Source organism: Tiliqua scincoides, chromosome 4 (assembly GCF_035046505.1).
Source record: "Tiliqua scincoides isolate rTilSci1 chromosome 4, rTilSci1.hap2, whole genome shotgun sequence".
NCBI classification, from domain to species: Eukaryota; Metazoa; Chordata; class Lepidosauria; order Squamata; family Scincidae; genus Tiliqua; species Tiliqua scincoides.
The window spans coordinates 17,581,380-17,604,176 of NC_089824.1; the positions used below are offsets into that span (position 1 = coordinate 17,581,380).

The following is a 22,797-nucleotide window of genomic DNA, read 5'->3' on the forward strand; positions in this document are numbered from 1 at the left end:
AGGGAGCCTCATCTATGCCATCTTGTGCCCCCTGGAGGAAAGGAGGGATCCACCTGCAGTTAAAAAAAATAATAAATATTCAGAGGCATTAGGAACCCAAGGCAGGGGTGTATATCACATGCTGGCTCTTTCCATTATGCCCTACTGTTGAGTTTCCTCAGCTGATCACATTAACAGTTCAGTCCTATGCTTCCCAGTGCCCACTGGAGCAGTGGTGCTAAACTGGCTACTGCTGTATCAAGAGGGTGCCAGGAAGCAGCCAGAGGTCTCCTTGGGGGAAAGACCAAGCCCCGCAATGGGGTTTCACAAGTCTGCGCCAGCTATTTTGCAGGCTTGAGAGACTGTATTGGGCCAGAAGGCCCAACACAGAGTTCAAGATACGACAGAGCAGGGCTCCGCCAATCCCGCCCCCTTCTACCCCAGTTCCTACCTCCCATCCCACCCTCATTCCGCCCTCCTCCCATCCCCCAGAGGCCACATGGCCCCCCTGCGGTTGTACTTACCCCCTGTCGGCAGCACATCCTCTTCCAGCACCAATGCTCCTGACTTGCTGGGTGCTGTAAATGTGCTTTACAACACATTTATGGCACCCAGTGCTGTTGCTAGGGATCAGTGCTGGCACTGTGCCTCTTTAGGATTGGTCCCTTAGAGAAAAAGGGCTGGGCTCAATTGGCCATTCTTCTTGTTGGTTTGTAATATGTTCACCTGTGCACATAGTTGGCAACCTTCAGTCTCGAAAGTCTCGAAAGTATCGAGTATTCAGTTCATGGTATCGCGCTCTGAAAGGTGGTTCTGGAACAGCATCTAGTGTGGCTGAAAAGGCCAATTTGGGATTGACAATCACTTCCACACCGGGAGCAAGTGCAGTCTGTCCCTGGTCTGTCTCCCTGGCTATGGGCCTTCCTTCTTTGCCTCTTTGCCTCAGACTGTTGGCCAAGTGTCTCTTCAAACTGGGAAAGGCCATGCTGCACAGCCTGCCTCCAAGCGGGCCGCTCAGAGGCCAGGGTTTCCCACCTGTTGAGGTCTACTCCTAAAGCCTTCAGATCCCTCTTGCAGATTTCCTTGTATTGCAGCTGTGGTCTACCTGTAGGGTGCTTTCCTTGCACGAGTTCTCCATAGAGGAGATCCTTTGGGATCCGGCCATCATCCATTCTCATACCATGACCGAGCCAACGCAGGCGTCTCTGTTTCAGCAGTGCATACATGCTAGGGATTCCAGCACGTTCCAGGACTGTGTTGTTTGGAACTTTGTCCTGCCAGGTGATGCCGAGAATGCGTCAGAGGCAGCATTCAGTTCATGTGGAAAGCGTTCAGTTTGCTCTCCTGTTGTGAGCGAAGAGTCCGTGACTCGCTGCAGTACAGAAGTGTACTCAGGACGCAAGCTCTGTAGACCTGAATCTTGGTATGTTCCGTCAGCTTCTTGTTGGACCAGACTCCCTTTGTGAGTCTGGAAAACGTGGTAGCTGCTTTACTGATGCGTAGGTAGCTACTTTACCTGTGCACATGGTACACATGAAAGGAAAGCTGAAGCTGAAAGAAAGCAAAGGAGATCTGCCCCAAATAGCTCATAGAACAAGCTTCCCACTGATTGTTAGGATTCTTGTCTGTTACAGATGCAGTTTTGTGTTTATAAATACAGCTCATTTCAATGTATGGCTCATTGTGTACAGGTGGATAACTGAGCCACAGTTTCATACCTGGAATGCTTTGTGTTCTGTATAAAAACAAAGCAGATCCTGGAATCTACCCAAGCCTGCTCTATGCTTTCTGACACTGTCCACATGGCTGCCACTACACACATATCCTCACCTGCAGAAGAGTTTGGGCTAAAAAAAATTGGTACCTGCCTGAGCTGCTTTCCTACTGGTGAAAATCAGTTCCAGACCAGGCAGTGATTCAAGGCTTTCGTGATATGAAAGGCTGGGCTGAGCTTATAAATGTATCTAAGGTGGAAAGTGCTTCTTCTAATATATAACTAAAGAGAAGGTTAGGATTTATTGGCTATGGCCTCTAGCTTTTGCTACATAATAAATCTGATATCATCTAAATCTATTTAATAAGTGTTTTAATGGAAATTTTTTTCTGAGGGTTCAGCTGGTTAATGGCCAAAATATGCAGATTAGAAGAAACGGCATCATGCCGTAATAATAAATCAATAGTTACTCCTGCAGCATGAACCTAAATTACCTGGGACATTTCTCCCATCAGATCTCACATTCTGTATCACTTCACCCACCAAGGGTGGGGTTGTCAACCATTCAGGACTGGTTGAGGGTCTCCAGGAATTAGCATCATTCTTCAGGTGACTATCGAAAGCAATCCTAGAGAGTTTCACTAAGCCTCCTTGACTTAGAGCCCAATCCTAGCCAACTTTCTAGTGCCATTGCAACTGCCATGCAACCCTGAGGTATGGGAACAAACATTCCCTTAACCTGAGTTGGACTCCATGAGTGTTCCCCTACCGCAGGATGCTGACATGGCTGTATTAGCATGGCTGCATTAGTGCTGGAAAATTGGATAGGATTGGGCCCTTAATCACATTACACTGCATCCGGAAATTCCACTTCTAGTTTAATCGCACTTGGAACTTTCACTGTTTAAAAGCCATGGAGAGCCCTGCAAGATCTCTGCAGAGCTCCCCACACCCCCTGGACCCTGGGAGCACGTATGGTTTGTTCAAAAATAGCCCCTGTCTCCCCGCAGGGGCGTGATCCTGGGGATCGCTTTGCTGCTTTCCCCTTGCCCCTGCCCCTTAATGGGAACGGGGCATCTTTACACAAGCTGGTGGGTCCCACCAGTTTGAGAACCACTGCATTAGTCAGTAGGTTAGATACAAGCACAAACTTGATGATGAAACAGTTTTGGTGATGCAAAAAAAGAAAATCAGTTGAAATCAGTTCCTTTGAATTTTAAAAGAAACATTTAAAATTCAACATAAACAATTTTTGTGTTGCACAGTGATATGTACAAAAACAAATCTAGGAATAGCTTCAATCAGAGTTCACAACACTCATCAAGCTTTGGTCAAGGGATCTTCAGGCCTCAAGGTACCTGCTGCAGTTAGCTCTTCTGATGTACTGTAAAAGCTGCACACACACACATCCTGTTTCTGCTCAAGTTGACATGAAAATAAACCACCCCATTGATTTCAGAAGTCTAGAGTTAGGTCTTCTATTGGGAAGATGGTAACTGTTATTAGACTTGCATCCATTCACTACTGTATTTCCACCAACGAGAAACAAGAGAGCTTTCTAACAATAGCTACAGTTTACAGGAGAAATAGCAACTTTCCCAGTTTATTGTAGGTGGTGTCAAAATATTCACAATGCAGAGGTAATTATTCTTTCCTACCTGCAATTACTGTCTTTAATTTTCTGATTCAACATGCTGCTTTCGGGCTACATGGCATCCCATGGCGCCATGCAGTGTGTTTATGTTTAAAGTGCTGTAGCCCAGGAGGTCATAAATGCTGACAGGTCTGCTTGATATGAAAAGTGCTGAATGGCTCCTTTGTTTTTCAAAAATCTCAAATGCCATCTGGCATTTTTACACATTTTTTCACTTTTTATCATTACCGCATCATAGAGGGCCTTAAGTGTACAGGGTCTTCATCTTGTTTGTCTGCACTAAGCAGGCCCTCATTTAACACTGCTGTGTATAATAGTGTGAGAACTGAACCGAATAGGAGTTCCTATTAGCCCCATATTTTAAGTAGTTTTTATTCTTTTTAAGTATACTCACTGGAAGAAACTAAAAGGCCTTCTATAGGTAGGACTATTTATCTGCAACAGACCAATTAGACTATGCTAAGAGTTCCCAAATTTACTGTGATTATGGCACCCTTAGTGTCATGGCACCTTGCTGTGGTGGTGGCACACCGCAAAAAAATGAGATGGCCACCAATATTCCTCAAGATCACACAAAATCTTGAGAGATTTTGCGTGATCTCCGCTCAGCCAAGATGAAGTGTCCGGGAGAGCCAGCATCCCTGTAAATTCACAGTGGTGCCCTGGGACACTGCAGCACACTGTTTGGGAACCAATGACTTATGCAACACTAGCCCATAGTGTGCCTTAGGGCCACCAGAGAGAAGTTGGCTGCAATGCCCCACAACATAGTGAATTGTTTTGTTGGAAACACCGGCTGTTTGAAATTTTGACTAGGCAACCCTACCTGCTATCCGTGACTAAAGGCAGCTATACACTTTGCACAGACATGAAAGAACCAGGAATATGTGGTCATAATGCTACTGAGGCCCAAATCCTAACCAACTTTCCAGCACTGCCACAGTGATGCCAATGGGGCATGTGCTGCATCTTGCAATTGGGAGGCCTCCTTAAAGTAAGAGAATATTTATTCCCTTACCTTGGAGCTGCATTGCCCTTACGTTGGTGCTGGAAAGTGGGTTAGGATTGCGCCCTGAGTGGCGCTATTTGGACAATACAAGAGTGTGAGAATGGAACAACAGTGATATTCCCAAAGGGGGGGAAAAGTGCTAAGTTTTGCAAGGCACCTCAACATGCCCTATAAACTTCCTTATGAGGAAAGGCTACGGCGTTTGGGCCTCTTCAGCCTAGAAAAAGAGACGCCTGAGGGGGGACATGATTGAGACATACAAAATTATGCAGGGGATGGACAGAGTGGATAGGGAGATGCTCTTTACACTCTCACATAACACCAGAACCAGGGGACATCCACTAAAATTGAGTGTTGGGCGGGTTAGGACAGACAAAAGAAAATATTTCTTTACTCAGCGTGTGGTTGGTCTGTGGAACTCCTTGCCACAGGATGTGGTGATGGCGACTGGCCTGGACACCTTTAAAAGGGGATTGGACAAGTTTCTGGAGGAAAAATCCATTACGGGATACAAGCCATGATGTGTATGCGCAACCTCCTGATTTTAGAAATGGGTTATGTCAGAATGCCAGATGCAAGGGGGGGCACCAGGATGCAGGTCTCTTGTTATCTGGTGTGCTCCTTGGGGCAATTTGGTGGGCCACTGTGAGATACAGGAAGCTGGACTAGATGGGCCTATGGCCTGATGCAGTGGGGCTGTTCTTATGTTCTTATGTTAAGCTGTCCCTCCTTCTCACCATCAGAGCCATTCTGAGCAGTGAAAGCAACATGGAGATGGCTCCGATAGTGAGGCAAAGGGGTAGCTTACAGGGCACATTGAGGTGCCTAAAAGCTTAGCACTTTGCCCCTCCTCTGGAAACGCCACTGGGGAACAAGGCTGATTGGATTTGAGACCGGAAAGGTCTATTCAATCCCCAAGCTTAATGAAAATCCAACTGTAGCTGCCAGATGCTTAAATGGACCTAAATATGTAGGTCTCCTACTTCTCTTTAGTATAACTTTACAACTGGTTGTTTTACATCTGATGAAGAATAACCAATTCCATGCTTAGGGTCATTAAAAAAGGGACAGCCAATATTGTTATGCTATTTGTACAAATCAATGGTAAATAAAATTATGCATGGGGTGGATAGAGTGCATAGAGGGAAGTTGCAACTCTTGTGCAACAGCAGAAACAGAAATACGAAAATTGAATGGTGGTGGAGTTAGAACAGACAAAAGGAATTGTTTATTTACCCAGGAAAGAAATTAGTCTGTGGAATTCCTTGCCACAGGTTGTAGTGATGGCACCTGACTTAGATGTCTTTAAAAGGGGATTGGATAAGATTTATGGGAGGAAAGGCCATCATAGGTGATCTGGTTCCTCCCATCACCACCACAGCATTCAGCGCATGCTCTATCAGTGGCACTGCATACTATAAAGTCAAACATTATGACTTGCCTTTCCCAGGCCATCTCACCCTCTCACCGTAGCATGCAATATGTGCTCTTGCTATGGGTTAGCGCTACTTGCTAGGGACTAGTGGGGGATAGGACTGGCTTGTATGTGAGCATGTGGTTGTGCCTCCCGCAAGCAGCTACCAAAAGTATCATTGCCTCATAGAATAGTTTCATTCTATTCTTATGTCTAAAGGGACATCGCCTAATGATTTAAGGCCTTCTTGGAAGCTTACTAAGGTGTAATTCTTTGGAATTATCAGTTTGGCAATGAATCTTGGCAATTCGTTTCAATTACACTAAATGGAATCCATTTCTCCTAAAGAAGGCCACTATTATATTACTAATTTGTCAATGCCACGTGCACAACCAAGAAAAAGTGAAGCATGCTGAAGGCAGCAATGATATGGGCCTAGGTACACTTACTTGGAAGTAAGTCCCATTGAGGTCAGAGGGACTTGTTTCTGAGTAAACAAAGGTAGGACTGGGATCCATGTCATAATGACAGCAATGGAAATTAAATGCACAGAAGCAGTTAACTCCTATGGATTTCAGACTTTTAGAGCTAGCAGTGTAATAGTCAGGTCTTATTTATCTTCACGGAACCTTGCAAAATGTAGTCCTGTGAGGGAGGCTGGTGGTTTGTCCAAGACAGAATTCTTAGCACCCTCACAAAATGACAATTCCCAGGATCTGTAGCAGGCCAGGACTACAGGATCTGTAGTCATCATGACCATTAAACTGACAAAAAACCAATATATATGTTCATAAGAAGGGTATACCCAACAGTTCCAAATGACAGCAGGCCCCTTTGTCTGTACTTTCAGGTTCCTTTCAGCCCCAATTTGGTCTTATGTAGAAATGGAGCCAAACTGTATCTGAAATAAGGTTGATGAGATTGTCGGGCTTCCTTTGCAGCTCTGCCCTACAGATCGCCAGCTTCTTATTAAATATCCTCCATTCTGGCTCTGCTGATTGCCTCACTAAAACAAGTAATGAAAATTCAAAGTTGTGAATTCAGAGCTGAACAGCCTGAAGTGAGTTGGTTGTGCAAGGAAAGGTTTATGATGAGGGAGAGAAAGGAAATGAACAAAGAAAATTATCTCTCAGTAGGAGGGCATTTTTAATTGACTTTTATAAGAAGAACAAAGTAAAGGGAAGAGTCTTCTTTATTGCAAGATAAACACAGCACAATATCTTTGCCTTTAATCTGTACTTATAACACACATTTATGGTAATGATCATCTGTAGTCTTGCATCTTGGGCATAACAGAGCCAGTCATCTTTTTCAAACACAGCACTAGGTGATGCTGTGATAATTGCCTGGGAGTGCCTTTTCTTTCTTGCAAACATGAAAGTGGTCAAAGTCTGTAGAAGTTTTCAGTTGGTATAGTATCAAGTGCCAGAGGTTTTGAACAAGGGCCTAGGCACTTTGGTCTCTGGCCCACAGTGGCAATTTGCAGGAGGACTGAATTGCCTCTACTGCAATACCAAGGAGTGATAATGCAGTTACCAAGCCATTAAGGATCAAGTACAACAAGGAATGCAGTGGGGTCCACTGTGTCCTATAAATCTGCTGGTTCTGGCCTGGCTTCTTACAGAGCGATTCACTTGCTTGACAAGCCATTTGCCTCTACCTAGAGCTGAAATTTGCTTGTGCTCTTCAAAATTAATGACAGTATTTTTTTTTTTTTGGCCCTGTATTCTCCCAAAATTCTTTTAATACTCAAATATTTGCAGTATTATTTCCCCTCTCCCCCTCCCACAATATGGGATAGCTGTATTGGACAGGCAGAGATTTTATTTCAAAGTCAATTGATAGGCTGTATTTATCTATATTCGGTGGTTCACATGACATGTTATCTTACAATATTTATCATTATCGTATAGATCACTATTTTATCTTACAGATAACTTACCAAGGCATTTAGCATTTGAAAGTGAACGTGGAAATACAAGGAGCAGGTGCGGTGGCAGTAAGTCTCCCTTACCACTAACTACAGGGGAACGAAGTGATAAATACTGCAGGCAATATACCCTGCACGTACCTGATCTCATCTGATCTTGGAAGCTAAGCAGGGTCAGGCCTGGTTAGTACTTGGATGGGAGACCGCCTGGGAATACCGGGTGCTGTAGGCTTATACCATAGTCTTTCGAGACTGCAGGTTGCCAACCATGTAACCAGCCCCTCCCACTCACTGTTGGAGCTATTCTGGGCAGCAATGACAATACACACAGGAGCTTGTTGCCTGGAATGGCTCCAATGGTGAGTGGGAGGGGGTGCTTATATGGTGTGTTGCAACACCTTCAATACTCACTGCACGCCCCATTGCTATGTCACTGAGCGTGTGGCAATCTGAGCAGGCTAAAAGTTCCTGGTACCCAAGAAGTTTTTGTCCAAATGCTCCCCCCTTCAGTAGTGGGTTGGCTGCCCCTGTGCCTCCTTTTCCTGATTCCTGGATTCAAAAACACAGGAATGGAATGGAATGGAGTGTGGAGGAGAGGAGTGGTGGATTGATGTCAGAGGCCTTCTAGCTCCCATGCTTCTTTCACTTCCTCTTCTGTCCCATTCCCCTCTTGCCTTATGGATGTAGAAAGTGGAATTAGGAGAAGTGATGGAAGTGACACAGGTGCCTCAGCCAATCAGCTAACCTCATTCACTTTCATGAATAGGGTAGCTGTTATGTATGCAGATCAAAATCCTGCATAACCAATTGGCCCAGTCGTAAGGGTGGCCAAACGGGTGGGGGATCAGAATCTTACTGTCCGAGTGGCCCTCTAGTTTAGAGTTTCAACAGCACCAATCTGGGCAGAGCTAAGGGGTATAAAGCCAGGCATGTTTGCCTTGTGTTTTCTTTGCCGGGTTCTGAAGCTGAAATAAATGTGCTAAGCTGTTATCGCTATGCCTTCCTTTATTCACATGGACCCACTATTTAACAGTAGCCCTACTGGCATTTGACATTCTTTTCATTTTGCAAGTCAGCCGTTGTCAAAATAGTCAAGAGGTATCAACCAGCCAGAGACATTCCAGGCAAATATTTTACATTCAAAAAGCAATTTCAGCTTATAAATTCCGCATTTCACATTCAAAAGTTGAAGGGTGGAGTTTGGAAATTCAGCAGATTTTCAAAACTTGTTTCAGTTGGTTCTCTCAACTACCAGCCTTATCATACAGCTGTTACTATCCTGCTGGTTTCGGTTGTGTTGCAGAGATCCTGGTCTTCACAGAATTTGGCTTAGAGAGGAACTGATCTCAACAGATGTTTTGTCCCACAGAACTCTGTTTCTGGCCAGCTGCTGTTTTCGGGTTTGTTGTACATCCCTGTTACAGTGTACAGTAGCATAGCCAGAGGTGGGGCAATTCAGTAAGTACTGCAGGAAGCGAAACATGCTGTGTAAGTAGTCCTTCCCTCAGAGCCATTCAGGGCACCAAGCACCTGCGCATTGCCATCGCTGCCCTGAATGACTTCAAGGGTGAGTGGGAGGGGCCGCTTATACAACATGTTCCGGCACATGCAGTACTAACTGAGCTGACCACCTTTGGTTATCCTACTGTGTACTCATTGGACTCTTCACCATCAATGCTATTGAGCCTAATACAATCTAACTGCATGCAAATTATGTACCCTGAAAATGAGCTATGAGTTGTCCCCATAGATGCATGGTTTTAGATCTTTAGGCCCAATCCTAACAAACATTCCTGCTCTGACATAGCTCTACCAATGGGGTATGTGCTGCATCCTGCAGTTGGGGGGCAGTAACAGAGGCCTCCTCAAGGTAAGGGTAAGTTTGTTCCCTTACCTCAGAGCTGCATTGCCCTTATGTCAGTGCTGGACATAAGGGGTTAGGATTGTGCCCTTAATTGTTTAAAATTATACTTAAGTTTTCACCATCAAGAAAATATAAAATACTAAAATTTTCTTTTTTGTGCGTTTGGTATGTCCTAAAGTCAGTCTGGGACATGTTCGGGAAAAATGGCTAGAGTGGATGCCCACCTTTTCATATGGTGTCTGTCGTTACTTCTTGGAGTATGAGCTCTTCAAATGCAGAAGTCAGGTCCTTTTTATTAGCGCTGAGAATGCATTATCTGTGCTATCAGTAATTAAAAAAGAGAATAATCTCTAGATGACACTGCTTTCTCAAACAGCCTTGACATGTGTACTTGCAGGAAATTCAATGAAAATTCTGCAAACAGCCTTGACAAGTGCGCAAGCAGGAAATTCAATGAAAATTTTACTTGTTCAGTTTTCTTTTACCTGCTTCTTTCCTGATACACTTGCTAAATTACAAGTAGACCAGCAATATTTAAAGGTGGCATTTTGCAGCCAGCATGGCAGTATTTTAGAAGATGTCCCCTTGCTCAGTGCAACTGAACACAAATCAGAACTAGGGTTTATACATTCTGGCTTGTCAAGATATGGGAAAATATTAATGTGTGTGGCATTTTGTTTGGTCATTACCAGATTTTTTCAGTCATTACGAAATAGTTTTTGATACAAGCACACAAGGGCAGTAGTTCCCAAGCTTTTTCAGCTGGCAGCTCCCTTGACCTACTGGGCCATTGGCCACAGCTCTCCCTTACGGCTAGAATCCTACAAGTTGTATAGGGCAGCGGATTTTTCACAAGGATTCTGAGGCTCCCCTGTCTGGTTTCTGAGGCTTCCCAGGGAGCAATGGCTCACAGTTTGGGAACCACTGACCTAGGGGATAAACAGCACGTGGCCCAAATGACCCTTTTTACCACAAGCAGTTATCTTTCACGATCTTAGTTTCTGGCAAATCATGTCCCTATTTTTTCAGCATTCTTCCTCCTCCCCACTCCCTGTCAGACATACCTAGGGGAGCCCAGGGGATTAAGTGACCGCAGGTGGCACTTTGGGGGGTTCTGACCCCAGCCATGCCATGCCATGCCACACACCCCCACTAGTTGTACTGGCTGCCTTCCACCCAGAGGCCATGCACAACCTCCCCAACCATCAGAAGGTCTTTTAAGGCCTCCAGAGGGTGTAAGAACATCACTTCCAGTTTCCCAGGGAAACCAGAAGCAATGCTTTTATGACTTTAGATGGCCTTCTGAGGGTCAGGGAGGCCGCATGTGGCCTCTCTGGCCCCCAGAAGGTCTCTGGACAGAAGGCAGCCAGTGAAACTGGGGGAGGAGGGGGTGGCTGCCTGGCTCCTGGAGGGATAGCAGTTTGCAGTCATGACGCCAGGCGGCACCAGTGCCAGGACTACCATGGCTGTCAGGTCTCTAGAAGTTACATGTCTGAGTTGGAACTGAGATGCATCTTGTCTTCAAAAGCATTCAGAAAACACATCAACATGAATATTAAACCGCCCTGAAAATTAAACCACAATATAACTTGCTATTTCACACATTGCAGATGTTGAGGTATATTTTAAACTGTTGATAACATACTTTAGGAAAATCACATTTATTTTTTAAAACAAAACAATAAACTTCCTCTTGGTTTTTAATGGCCCAGATCTAATGGGTTACCCCACTGGCGGTACAGCTGTTTTGCCAGTGCTGGCTGCTGCAGAGCAAAGCAGCCATAAAATGTGGTCCGGCAGCATGCACTGCCAGAGCAGCATCAGGAAGACTGAAGACCTGATGGAGACCTGCCAGAGCAGGTAAGCACACGCAGGGGGAGGAAGGCAGGGGGAAGGCCAGTGGCATGGCTAAGTGAGGGGATCATGTGATGCTCAGCCAAGGTGGTGGCTGCCACCTCTTAATGGTTACATCCCAATGGGGATCACTTGAAGAGTCCTAGAGGAGGCTGCCACAAGAGGAAGGGGGTGGCAAGGAAGGAGGAGTAAGGGAGCAGCTGCCAGATCAACCTGCTGCCCCCTTGCTTCTCCTTCCTCACCATCCCCTTCTTTGCACCATTGCTTTGGTGTTCCTGTTGGTGTTTCTCCCTGTAAAGGAAACACGCACAATCCCTCAAGGGGAAAGGATGTCATGTGATGTCAACAGTGACCCCTTGCTTTGACAGGTCTGGGTAGAACGGGGTTAAAACCTAGGCTTTTAAGTAGTGGGTGTGCTGCACAGCTGCAACCACTAGAGGCAACAAGGTCTTCAAGGATAAAAGCAGCACCCTTTGTGGGTGTAGAAGGAAGAAAGTTGGAAAGAGGTAGAGCAAGAGGAAGCAGCTTGGAGGGAAAGTGACTAATGGACTGGCTGACTGACAGACTGGGGACTGCTGGAGACTAGTGTGTGGCCGCCATGCCCAAGAGCTGCTGAGAACCATGGTGTTGCTACAGAGGTGGGAGAGGGAAGGAAGGAGGACCTCTGCAGGTTGAACAGGCAAGCTACTCTGGTGGTAGGGCATTACCCAGCAGTGCTTCCTGCAGAATTAAGGCTATTTCGAGTGAAGAAGAGAACTAATTAGCTGAAAGTGGGCATAAGTTATCTATTCCAAGCTTTAAATGGGAATTTGGCCAAACATGCCCCCTTCCTGCCCTGTTCCTCCCATCACCTGCCCTCTCCCCAATCTGACTTACCTGCACTCCCACCAGTAGCTAGCTTTAGCAGCATGCAGCTGACACTGCTGCCATTTGGGGTGGCGGTTTCAAAATGGTTTCTTGGCAGCTTACACAGCACACCATCATACGGCCATTTACAACAGCAGAATTGTGTTCCACTATCATATTTTGCTTAGATGATTTGACTTCTACCTTCCTCAGTACGCAGTTGTGATTTAAAGGAACACTGGGAGTTAAGATGACAGTTTTAAGAATGCTGAGGGCAAGAGAATTTTCACACTTCTTTTTAATTGTTACCTTCCAGACGGAGGCCAGAAGGTGTTAAAGATGTTAAGCCGAAAGATTCAGAAGTTCTCTTTCTTCTAATGTCCTTGAATTTGATGGTTTCTCTATGCAAAGTATTCCCAAATGTATTTGTTTTGATTTTATAGATAAAGAGCCCAATCCTGCCTAACTGCCCACACAGTGATGCGGCTGCACCAATGGATTGTGAACTGCATCCCGCAGGGGAGTTTTGAGCCACAAAGACCTGCTCAGGTAGGAGAACATTTACACCCTAGGCCCAAGTTAAGGTTGTGCTTCCCCACTGGGTCTACTTGAATCTGCACCAGCTATATAGCTGGCACAAGTCCGAGTGGACCCAAGAAGGCAGATGGAGGCTGTGAAGGGGAATAGGATATGCTGCCAATACCACTCTCTTCCCAGCCTTGATCTGCCTTCTTCCCTACCCTGATATTCACTATGTGCCTTCCCCTCTCCACCCTGTTCTTCCACCAATTTCCCTCCCTCTTCCTGTGCTGACTTGCCAGTCAGGAGCTCCTTCACTGGCATATGCAGAGGCATAGCTAGGTCATTTGACATCCGGGGCCCATAACATTGTCACCCCCTACGACTAATTAATTAATTAATATATTATATTATTTATTAATTAATATTTTTATACCACCCTCCTCTAAGCGGCTCAGGGTGGTGTACCTGGTTCCTCCCTTTATTTTGTCCTCACAACAACCCTGTGAGGTAGGTGAGACAGAGATAATAATAGTCATGACATGAAATGAATAATAATAATGGCCAGAAAATAAATGCAGTGAATATTTCCCCACAAGCAATGGATGAAACTCTGCATAAAATGGTATATAACACAATGGTTTTATTCCTAAAAGCCACAATTTCCAGAATTTTGGTGACTAGGAAGATTTTGGAGGGGGGGAGAGAAAGGGAGATTGTGGGGGTATCCAGGCTTGGAGGGGAGGGGAGAGTAAGCATATCACTGTCAGGACGCACTCAGCTTTGCAAGTCTAAAAACAAGTAAAAATTCACCTTACAGCTGAAGCCTCTGTATTATTCTTTGGGGTGGGGGGGGGCTGCCTTCTAGAGCATTTGTTGAGCTCCACTTTCATCAGATCGGGACCATGCAGCCAGCCTTGCACTCCCCTGTACCCAACTTGACCAGGAACCAATGCATGTTTGCCTACTCACAAGTAAGTGTGACCGTGTGGCTTCCTTTCGCTTTCCATAGGGCTCAATACATTTTTCAGCTTGGAGGGAGGGACTTCCTTCTTGGGTGCTTTTGGGGGCTGCTTTCATTGGACAGGAACCATTCTGGTGTCGTTGGATTCCTCTCAGTCTGCCCTTTCCTATGGACTAAGGCAAGTCCACCTACTCGCAATTAAATGAGCAATATGGTTCAGTATCACTGTCCATAGGGCTTCATGCATTTTTGGGTTTCTGGGTTTTTGGCCATAACTTTTGATGGAAAGGAGATATTTAGCTCTGGTTTTTTTCATTGCATTCCGATGGAAATTCCACATCCAACGGTATATGGCATGATGGGGTTACTCCTAACCTTGTTAGCGATGTTGGGTTATTTGTGGTGTCACCCTCCCAAGGGTGGTACCCAGAGCGGACCCCCCCACTAGCTACACCACTGGGCATATGGACCCAGCAGCTTGCTGCATGTGACAGCAGCCAGGCAGTACTGAAGGATATCACTTTTCGCAAAAGTCATAAAGGACCTTATGCTGCTGGGATGCAAGTTACAGCAGCATAAGACCCTGTTAGGATTGGACTGAAAGATCGATAGAGTTTATGGCTCTTGAACATTTGCATCTTTTTTCATTCCTTTCTCTCATCATATCATTGTTTCCATCTTTTTTAATATTTCCATAAATAAAAACTATTGCGAAGTGTTGCAATGCAAAAACCATTGCATGGTCTGACTGTGCAAAGAAAAATATGAGTAAGTAGCTGCAGGAATGTTACACCAGCAGCATGCATTTGTCTGTTGCTCTGAGGATGCTTGATTTAAATTAGATGGCACCTCATCAATACTTCTGGTTTCTCAAGGTTATACTGTGACTTTTTTCTCCCAATAACCATGAGCACAACTGTAAAAATAGAAAACTAATATAAAATCTTGGGAAGCCATAACTTCCCATAACTTGGGAAGCTACAGAACTGTTAGCCCTAGATATGCAAGCAAGCATCACAACGATATTTATTTGAATAATTTATATCCCATCTTTCCCATGCTGAAGCAATTGCCCCTGGCGGCTTACAAAACTCCATAATAAGTGTACAGGTGGACCTCAGTATCCACTGATTTGACTTGCCATTGATACTGGGGTCCACCTTTAAATGCTTTGCAACAAGGAAAGAAAGCTCCAAGTCCAATTTCCTACCTTGCGCTGTTAAATGATTGTAATTTCATTCAGTTAGATTCTATTATTCACCACCTCTGGTGGCTGAATGGGGTATAGCATCTATACCAATGCATTCTGGGGCAACAATGGAGAAGCAAGAAATCTGGAAGTGGGTCTTTAAAGCTATTTTTCCCACTGATTTGGTATCCACTGATTTTTTTTATCCACTGGCATTCTGGAATGGAACTCCAGGAAAACAAGGCACAACCTTACTGTTACCCTGCACATCCTTGATCTTGTCTGATCTTGGAAGCTAAGCAGGGTCAGGCCTGGATAGTACTTGAATGGGAGACCTCTTGGGAATACCGGGTGCTGTAGGCTTATACCATAGTCTTTCGAGACTGAAGGTTGCCAACCATTAAGGGGGGGACATCAAACCAAGGAATTAAAACATTAATTGTAATAGTTAAACACTGAAATATTAAAGCAAAGCAAAATCCAACACACGTTATCGAGCCACTGGAGGGGCACTATTAGTTCAGGGAAGCAGTCAAGCCATACCACTATTGAAGAGATGCAGAGGTTAAACACCCACCCATCAACTACATGCCAGATGAAACAGTTATGTTTTGAGCCCTTGCCAAAAAGCCATGAGGGAGGAAGAAGTTCTTCATTCCCCTGGAAGGGAATTCCATAGTTATGGAGCCACTACAGAGAAGGCTCACCCCTGAGCTGCCATCCCTCTAACTTGGGATAGAGGTAGCACTTGAAGGAGAGCCCCTTCAGATGACCTAAGAGAGCTGGCCAGAATGTATGGGAGAAGGACAGTCCTTCAGATGGCCTGAACCCAAATTGGGAAGTGTCTTAAAGTTCAACTGAATTGGCACCAAAAACGAATGGGCAAAATCAAAAGGATTTTGATATGAATATATCTAGCAAGGATGTTGGGACCTTTCATAGAAAAGGGGCAAAGAATGAGTCCACAGCTTTCCCTAAGGAACTGTAAACCAGAGAAAATTGACACCATGTGGGACTATCAGACTGGCTTCAGGCATTATACATACAGCTACAGAAAAACCACCACTGTGCTGTAGGATCTCCATGGTAATGCTGTGATGTAGCTACCATGTAGGTTGGCTAGACTGTGGGAGAGGTTACCACAATAACACCACACCTGTGTAGGGGTTGTTGGAGCTGGCACATATCCTGTGAGCTAGCCACACAGAAAGCTGGTTCCCACATGCCTTCCCACCTCCCATCAAAGTCAACATCTGCTGGATGTGTAAATTATCTCCATCAAGAAAATGTTGTATCTGGGTTGACACCAGCTGATACAGACATTTAAGCTTTGGTGATTAATCTGTAATTGCTCATTCACACATATGAGTCACACATATGAGTCACGATGCACGCTAAGATCCACGCTAAGAGATTAGATGTATGTGTGATCCAGCTCATAGTCGCCATTTATAATGGTTTTGTCATGCGGCCACACAGATGCAGGAAGGGGTTTGTTCCACTGCAACTGAAATCCAGTCCTATCCCATGCACGAAACTTTAAAGTCTGGCCCATCTCATACTCAAAAGCATCTCAAAAGTCAATTTGAGAACTTGGGGGTTTTGTTTGGAGCACATGCAGAACTGTTAGCTGCTGGTTTTGCGGCCGGTATGCACCAAAAGTAGAGAAGAAGCTGGTTGCCTTGCTGCACTTTAATTCTTGGTTTCCTCTCATTAATTGTTTTCCTTTTCTGTTGCAAAACGCTGCTATTTTACAACTCAACAAGACAAAATTCCATGCAACTAGAAGCAAGTGTTCTTGACATTTTAAAAGAGTTGATGTATTTGTTCTAGAGGTTCAAAATTGGTTCAAGGACCAAAATATTGGGAGTTGACTGTTGACTTTCCCTCCATCATAAATGAAAGCAATTATATATACATCCAGGGTGGTGTAGTGGTTTGGGAGGTGGACTTAGACCTGGAGGACCCAGGTTCAAATCCCCCTCAGCCATGAAGCTTCCTGGGTGACCTTGGGCCAGTCACTTTCCCTCAGCCTCACCTACCTCACAGGGTTGTTGTGAGGACAAAAGGAAGGGAGCAGCTATGTACACCACCCTGAGCTCTTTGGAGGAAGGGTGGTATAAAAATGTGAAAAATAAATATAGTTAATGAGAGGAAATTGGTAAAGTCATCCCCTAGGGAACAGAATTTTATGTTGGCTGATTTAGGGACAATGCATCACTCAGGCTGCAACTGCCTTGACCAGAAGGTAATAGAGGTAGATGTTGCAAGGTGGAAGCTCCTAATTAAAGGTGCAGTAGCCCGCAAAATCTCAACAACACTTTACTAGTACATGCTGGCTAGGCTGGCACTGCAGTTGTATTTTAAGTTTCAAAAATGCCACAAAACAGGTCTGAACTTAGACGGGAGGGCAACACAAGCCCTACTTACATATTCAGTGTGTAGGGGGGAACCCCTGACTCTTTATACCTTTCAACCTTCTCCTAGTCCCCTTGTATGTTGAGCAGAAGGTTTGAGGTATGGTGCCCATGACATAAACAAGTGCTACGTTTCAGACTGTTCTCTAAACTTGTAGAGGCCAAGGGCAAGGTTTGGAGATGTGTGGATGTTAAGGATGGAACTGATGGTATGCTCTCCCCCCCCCCCCCCATGCATTGAGTAATGTGTGGAGAAATTTGTATGAGCAGGGCTACAAAAGCATTGAAATGCAATGTGTTGACAATGATATTGTCTGAATTCTCTGTAAGAAATGAATGAACAAAGGATGCCTATGCTAAACTAAATAGTTAGTGTGGAAGAAGCCTCAGTCTCACACCCTTTTTCCAACATTAAGTATCCTGGGAACAGTGGCGACACTAGGTTTGCATCATCTGGTGTGGAAGGCCAGCGCATCACTCCCATAAGCGACCTCCTCCCATTCAGCAGGCAGTGGGTGTGGTGATGCGTCACTGCCACACCCCCTCATCATTGCCCCACCCCCACATCATTGCATCACACATCACAGGCTCCTCCGAACTTGGCCGAAGGTTCACATGCAATGCAAGCGTGCAACACCTAGAGCAACCTCCAGCCCTTTGGCATGCCCCTCCAAACTCAGCAGGAGTTTCCTCTGGTGTCATGTACCTGCTAAGCACATGGGCAGGCAGCGTGTCGACCCTCCCAGTGCACCCAGACCACCCGCACCCCCTAGCAATGCCACTACCTGGGAAGACACTCTTCCACTGCACAATGAAAAGTAAAACTCAGTGCAAGTTGAACTGTCCCTCCCAAGAAATTGATTTCAGCAGCAAAAATTAATGTGCTGAAAGACGCAAGCACTTGCAGTTCGGAAAATTATTTCGATAGCGGTCATTCAGGTGGGAGTGAGAGGCTGGCTGCTGAAGTATGCAACACAAAGCAGAGGAGCAGGATCCAAAAATGCACCCAGCCTGAGACAAGGGTGAATATGCCCAGGCAGGTAAGTATTAGTTAACCATTAGGGTGACTCAGGTATCCCTGGCCTCTCTCTGGATTGCAGCAGGCAACAAAGTCCCTCTTAAGCAGTCAATTCCAAGGAGCAAGAGATCTGGGTTGTTGTCTGTTAGCCCCAGGAGGCAGCAGTTGGAATTTGCCTTTGCAAGGAACAAGGAGAGGATCTATAAGGCAGCCAGTTGGCAGCTGCCTACTTGGATGGGGTGTTAGAACCAACACACTAAATGGATGCGCCTTGCCTGCCTCCCTTCCAGAGGGAAAGAGGGAGAAGGCAGCTTAAGCTGTTGTGTCATCCATTTTACAGGCTCTCTTCCCCTTCACCTCCTGCTTGACTGTTGGTTTAAATTTAAGATGATGACCAACTTGGAGAACCAAAGCAAACAAAGAAGGCAATGCAGTAGTCTGTGATGGTATTTCTCCTTCCCATTTTGTATTGGAGTATTCACCTGTCAGCTCCTCATGGTACAGTTTGCCATGCCCTAGAGGTAGTCTTGCACAAGATAACCACTTTGGCTAACTTCCTGTTGTAATCCAGAACATTTCTGACTCAACAGAGAAAGGGACACACAGAGGAACTGGTGCAGAGCAAGGCCATCCAGATAAACCTGGATTATAAACCTGGTATTTTCTCTTAATAAAGAATTTTGAACCTGTACCTGAAATTCTGAATATGTGGAAATTATATCAGTTCATGCAACATTTAAACAAATATGGCAGCTTGTATGTTTTCAAGCATCTGTTTTCTAATTAAAACACTGCCCCAGGTCCTTGATTGGGTTTGAAACTGCAGTGGGGGCAAAGTAGTAAAGCCCCCTGTCCTCCCACTATGGTTATAACTCATTTCATGACACCGCACACAATCCTGGGAGAAACAGGTGCTTGGTGTGGTCTCTGCAAACAACTAAAGCCCTCAGTGTACTGGCATAGCTGGAGGGGGGGTGGTGCACTAAGTTTTGCAGGGAGCCACCCTGTAGCGTGCAAGCAGCTGCTCCCCCTCCCCTTTGGAGCTGTGGGGGGGGGAATGGATGCAAATCGCTTCCAAGGGGAGGGGGAGGAGCTGCTTGCACGCTGCAGGGAGGCTCCCTGCAAAACTTAGTGCGCTGCCCCCCTCTAGCTATGTCAGTGCCCCATTGTTGTCCTTTTCTTATGAATCTACATCATGACACAAAGGAGAGACCTTGCCTTGCAAGTTTATGGAGCAATTTCAGAAATTAGATCAGAATCTATGACTGAGCAAACGGTTTTAGTGTTGGCAACAATTAGCAGTCCATGAACTAGAATGCATTTTTGCTAATTATCTATTTATTTCCACATTTCTTGGCTGGTGAGACTTTGTCGTGTGACAGGCCAGATGGTAGGGACATTGCCACCTGCAATTAGAAGAGAAATAAATACTGCAGATCCACATTTGCCCTCTTATCTTGTGTTTCCACTCTTCTAGTGGTTTCTGCAGCTGGTGATACTGAGCTATGTAGAATGCATTTTTCATACTGCCTTAAAAGAGCTTCAGGGCCCAATCCTACCCAACTTTCCAGCACCGGTGCAGCTGCAATGAAGCCCCAAGGTAAGGGAACAAATGTTCCCATGCCTTGAGGATGCCTCAAGGACTGTCCCTCCACCATAGGTTGCAGTGCATGCCCCATTGGCACAGCTGCACTGGCCCTGGAAAACTGGATAGGATTGGGCCCTTAATTACTATTGCTCCCAAGAATCAATTTTCACAGCCTGATTTTATCTGAGTGCAGAATCTAAGACTTGTGCATTGAAATGGGGGCAGTGCAGTGGTGTAGCTAGAGGGGGTGCAAAGCACTAAATTTTGCCAGGAGCTTCACTGCAGTGTGCAAGCGGCCCCACACATTCTGTGTGATGGGAGCAAAATGGAGTCAAATGTTTCTGTTTTGCTCCCACTATGGCTCTGAAGGGGAAGGGGAGGGGCCACTTGCATGCCACGGTGAAGCTCCCTACAGAACTTATTGCCTTGCACCCCCTCTAGCTATGCCACTGAACAGGTGTCATGAAGGGCTGGAGGACAGTTGCTTTCTAAAACTGGGCTGAGTGATCACTGAAACTGTGATCACTTTCTGGAATCTCGGCATAGTAACACTGGGCTGGATTGGTCAACACTGCTCTCTAGTTATCTGAAACTAGCTAACACATCCTCCTGAGTTCAATAATTACAATGCCACAACCAAAAAGACCCTGTTTCTGGTATTTGTCAACAGAAACAGGATGCAAATAAGTGGAGGGCTGTGAAGCAGACCATAATGTCCAGGCAGGTCCAGATGGATATAGGAGGTTCTTGGTCCCAAGCCATATAGCAGCAATTTTCAACTGATTTATTTATTTGTTTGTTTGTTTGTTTGTTTATACCTCATCTTTCCTCTGTGGAAGCAGATGCCCAAGACAGCTTATAATTTGTAGCTAAAAATATACAATATACAATAAAATAGACAATATAAAAACAATAAATAAAATAATAAAAGATGCCGTGACACACTAGTGTGCTGCTAAAGTTCCACAGGTGTCCCGCAGGAGTTTGGAGTACGGCTTTGAAAATCACCGGAAAATCTCTCCTGGGTTACGTGGCTCAGCTTAAGCAACTGTCTGTCCTAACAAATTGTCTGTCCCTCTTCCTCCGCCAATTGTGCTGCAGAGCCACAGAACCCGGGTGAGTCACCACAAAGCGGAACGTGACATCACAAGAGGCCAAGACCACAGAAAAGACCATAGAGGCCAGTGTGCCATGAAAATAAAAACATTGAAAATAGCTGTTCATAGCAGTGTTGGGAACTTGAGTCAGTGACTCGCACTCAAGTAGCAAAAAAGTGTGATTTTTGCTGATTCAGCGACTTGTGAGTCACGCACGTGGAAGAGTCAGGGCCCCTCTGACTCGGCACTTGTCCCCAAGCCTGCTGGCTCAAGTCTGTCTATGTCTAGGGGTGTCTTCTCACTGTTTCCACAGCATGGGGAACCTTGTGGGGCCAGCATTCTGATGGGTGAGCAACAGAGAGTTTTAGCTGGGAGGCAGGAAAGGGTTAATGTGAGCAGTAGGGGGAGCTGGGCTCTCTTTCTAATAGGAAGGATGGAATGGATTATCTTTGGACAAAGCATCAGCATAATCATATTCCATTGGCTGAGGGAGGGGAGGAGGAAGAGCAGAGGAGGGACAACCCTCACTGAATGACTGGCTGCAATGGGACTATTTGTGAGTAGGGCTTCCAAGGATCAGGTTGTCTGGTAAGCCTCCCAGCTTCTGCTTGTGACCCTCTTCCCTCTCACCGCTTCTGTCCTGGCTCTCACTCAGTCCCTTGCACCCCTTCCGCCCTGTTTACAGATGGAAGGGAGCAGCAGGGGAGTGAATAAAGAGAACTCCGACACACACACACACACACACACACACACACACACACACACCCTGACAACAGCCCTATTTTTCTGGCTGGCTTTTTTAAAGGGGGTGACTCAGCCCAGGGAGAGAGATGGGGCAGGGAAGCAACCACGCTTTGCAGACATGGCTCTGCTGTTACTTGGGAGGGGGACCCTCATTGAATGAGCAGCTACAAACGGACTACTTCTGAGTAGAGCTGCAAGGATCTGGTTGTCCTGGTAAGCTTCCCAGCTGCTGCTTGTGACCCTCCTCTTCCCTCTTGCCACTTCTCTCCTGGCTCTCTCACTCCCTCCCACTCCTTCTGCAATCTTTACAAATGTGTGGGGACAGCAGGGGACTGTTCAAAGGAAGCTCCAACACACACTCTCTGGCAGCGTTTCTTCCACTTTTTAAATGGGGGATTTTTAAAGGGGGGAGGCAACTTGCGTCCATTAGATTCACTAAAAGGTGACTCAGAGATTTGGAGAGTGCCCCTGTTATTACTCTTTTTCGAGTTGTGGGGGGTGGTGACTCAGCGACTCGACTCAAGTCAAGCCCCGCTGGGTTTTCCTATCCTGTCATATAGGATACTAAGGACCCAATCCTAAGGAGCCCAGCACTGGCAGCATGCTCATACCGCTGGTGCCAGGTGTTGTAAAAGCTGTAAGGCACTTTACTGCCTGCACTAGACCTGCAGCGCCAGCACAGGGGCCTGTACCAGTTGACGCTGGACCTCAGCACCAAGAAAACTAATCAGGGAGCAAACTGCAGCAAGTTTCTCTGCTGGCTGGCAGAGCAACTTTTTAGGGCAGTGGGAGGGTGGGAAGACAGGGGAGGGCAGACCTGAGTGGACGGAAGGGGAGGCGAGGATCAGACCTGGGAGGTGGAGATGGTGGTAGACTCTGCCACCGAATCCTATGCCCCCTCCCAGCCTGCAGAACAGCTCCAAGAGGACACATTGGGACTCTTGGGGTTTACTCACAGTAAGGGAACAAATTTTCTCTTACCCTGAGGAGACTCCAG

The 22,797-nt window shown here is 45.8% G+C and overlaps 1 pseudogene; it reads left to right on the top strand.

The window, feature by feature from the left end:
• Positions 1 to 7,813: 7,813 nt before the first annotated feature.
• On the top strand, positions 7,814 to 7,932 carry LOC136650684 (5S ribosomal RNA; annotated as a pseudogene).
• Positions 7,933 to 22,797: the final 14,865 nt, after the last annotated feature.